Raw genomic sequence first — 3,587 nt, 5'->3', positions numbered from 1 at the left:
GTGAATATGAAGAAGGGAAAGAGTAAACAGAAGTGAATATGAAGAAGGGAAAGAGTAAAATTAAAAAGAAGTGAATATAAAGACGGGACAGAGTAAACAGAAGTGAATATGAAGAAGGGAAAGAGTAAACAGAAGTGAATATGAAGAAGGGAAAGAGTAAACAGAAGTGAATATGAAGAAGGGAAAGAGTAAAATTAAAAAGAAGTGAATATAAAGACGGGACAGAGTAAACAGAAGTGAATATAAAGAAGGGACAGAGTAAACAGAAGTGAATATGAAGAAGGGAAAGAGTAAACAGAAGTGAATATGAAGAAGGGAAAGAGTAAACAGAAGTGAATATGAAGAAGGGAAAGAGTAAAAAGAAGTGAATATAAAGAAGGACAGAGTAAACAGAAGTGAATATGAAGAAGGGACAGAGTAAACATAAGTGAATATAAAGAAGGGACAGAGTAAACAGAAGTGAATATGAAGAAGGGACAGAGTAAACAGAAGTGAATATGAAGAAGGGACAGAGTAAACAGAAGTGAATATAAAGAAGGGAAAGAGTAAACAGAAGTGAATATGAAGAAGGGACAGAGTAAACAGAAGTGAATATAAAGAAGGGACAGAGTAAACAGAAGTGAATATAAAGAAGGGACAGAGTAAACAGAAGTGAATATAAAGAAGGGACAGAGTAAACAGAAGTGAATATGAAGAGGGACAGAGCAAACAGAAGTGAATATAAAGAAGGGACAGAGTAAACAGAAGTGAATATAAAGAAGGGACAGAGTAAACAGAAGTGAATATAAAGAAGGGAAAGAGTAAACAGAAGTGAATATAAAGAAGGGACAGAGTAAACAGAAGTGAATATAAAGAAGGGACAGAGTAAACAGAAGTGAATATAAAGAAGGGACAGAGTAAACAGAAGTGAATATAAAGAAGGGAAAGAGTAAACAGAAGTGAATATGAAGAAGGGAAAGAGTAAACAGAAGTGAATATAAAGAAGGGACAGAGTAAACAGAAGTGAATATAAAGAAGGGACAGAGTAAACAGAAGTGAATATAAAGAAGGGAAAGAGTAAACAGAAGTGAATATGAAGAAGGGAAAGAGTAAACAGAAGTGAATATGAAGAAGGGAAAGAGTAAACAGAAGTGAATATGAAGAAGGGAAAGAGTAAACAGAAGTGAATATGAAGAAGGGAAAGAGTAAACAGAAGTGAATATGAAGAAGGGAAAGAGTAAAATTAAAAAGAAGTGAATATAAAGACGGGACAGAGTAAACAGAAGTGAATATGAAGAAGGGAAAGAGTAAACAGAAGTGAATATGAAGAAGGGAAAGAGTAAACAGAAGTGAATATGAAGAAGGGAAAGAGTAAAATTAAAAAGAAGTGAATATAAAGACGGGACAGAGTAAACAGAAGTGAATATAAAGAAGGGACAGAGTAAACAGAAGTGAATATGAAGAAGGGAAAGAGTAAACAGAAGTGAATATGAAGAAGGGAAAGAGTAAACAGAAGTGAATATGAAGAAGGGAAAGAGTAAAAAGAAGTGAATATAAAGAAGGACAGAGTAAACAGAAGTGAATATGAAGAAGGGACAGAGTAAACAGAAGTGAATATAAAGAAGGGACAGAGTAAACAGAAGTGAATATGAAGAAGGGACAGAGTAAACAGAAGTGAATATGAAGAAGGGACAGAGTAAACAGAAGTGAATATAAAGAAGGGAAAGAGTAAACAGAAGTGAATATGAAGAAGGGACAGAGTAAACAGAAGTGAATATAAAGAAGGGACAGAGTAAACAGAAGTGAATATAAAGAAGGGACAGAGTAAACAGAAGTGAATATAAAGAAGGGACAGAGTAAACAGAAGTGAATATGAAGAGGGACAGAGCAAACAGAAGTGAATATAAAGAAGGGACAGAGTAAACAGAAGTGAATATAAAGAAGGGACAGAGTAAACAGAAGTGAATATAAAGAAGGGAAAGAGTAAACAGAAGTGAATATAAAGAAGGGACAGAGTAAACAGAAGTGAATATAAAGAAGGGACAGAGTAAACAGAAGTGAATATAAAGAAGGGACAGAGTAAACAGAAGTGAATATAAAGAAGGGAAAGAGTAAACAGAAGTGAATATGAAGAAGGGAAAGAGTAAACAGAAGTGAATATAAAGAAGGGACAGAGTAAACAGAAGTGAATATAAAGAAGGGACAGAGTAAACAGAAGTGAATATGAAGAAGGGACAGAGTAAACAGAAGTGAATATGAAGAAGGGAAAGAGTAAACAGAAGTGAATATGAAGAAGGGAAAGAGTAAACAGAAGTGAATATGAAGAAGGGAAAGAGTAAACAGAAGTGAATATGAAGAAGGGAAAGAGTAAACAGAAGTGAATATGAAGAAGGGAAAGAGTAAACAGAAGTGAATATGAAGAAGGGAAAGAGTAAACAGAAGTGAATATGAAGAAGGGAAAGAGTAAAATTAAAAAGAAGTGAATATAAAGACGGGACAGAGTAAACAGAAGTGAATATGAAGAAGGGACAGAGTAAACAGAAGTGAATATGAAGAAGGGACAGAGTAAACAGAAGTGAATATAAAGAAGGGACAGAGTAAACAGAAGTGAATATAAAGAAGGGACAGAGTAAAATGAACGAAAGTGAACATGAAGATGAGGGGGGTGGGGGGGGGAGGGGTGGGATGAGGCAGCTATGAAGATGAATAAGGGAGAAAATAATCAGAAGTTAACATGAAAAACTAGAAGTGAACTCGAGAGTACACATGAGGGGAGGGGGGGGGGGGGGTGCACTCTCAGAACTGTTATTTCTTATTATCAATATTACCACTATCATGATTAACTAGCTATTTTCATTCGCAAGATCACAATTAATTATATCAATTGGAGCTAGTGTAAAGCAAACAGGTACATACTTTAAAGCCGCTTACTGTTTTATTAAACGATACTAATATATTTATAGAACAAGAGGCGAAGCCATCAAGGCTCACGTAAGAAATCGACAAACAGTAACACAAACTCAATCACTCCGTCACACACACACACACACACACACACACACACACACACACACACACACACACACACACACACACACACACACACACACACACACACACACACACACACACACAGAAAGAGCATAGGTGAAACTGTGCAAGAAAGCGAGACACTAGATCTAGATCTGTCTGTCTGCATGTAGCCTACTTACAGGGACACGACTGCCAACAGAGTCTCGGCCCGCTCAAAATAATAATGACCGAGACTTTCAGTACTTCCTTCGCGTGACGTCTAACCCTCTTACGTCATAATGTGACGTCAATGTAATGTGACGTCTTCAAATGTTAGAGTTTCTACCACAGACATACACACGCACAAACACACACACACACACACGCACACACACACGCACGCACAGACAGACAAAGTTACGATCGCATAGGCTACACTTACGTGAGCCAAAAATGTTAGAGTTTCTACCACAGACATACACACGCACAAACACACACACACACACACGCACACACACACGCACGCACAGACAGACAAAGTTACGATCGCATAGGCTACACTTACGTGAGCCAAAAAAGACAATTTGCTGACATGA

Source organism: Littorina saxatilis, linkage group LG13, assembly GCF_037325665.1.
Source record: "Littorina saxatilis isolate snail1 linkage group LG13, US_GU_Lsax_2.0, whole genome shotgun sequence".
NCBI classification, from domain to species: Eukaryota; Metazoa; Mollusca; class Gastropoda; order Littorinimorpha; family Littorinidae; genus Littorina; species Littorina saxatilis.
Note: the sequence above shows the minus strand (reverse complement) of the source record.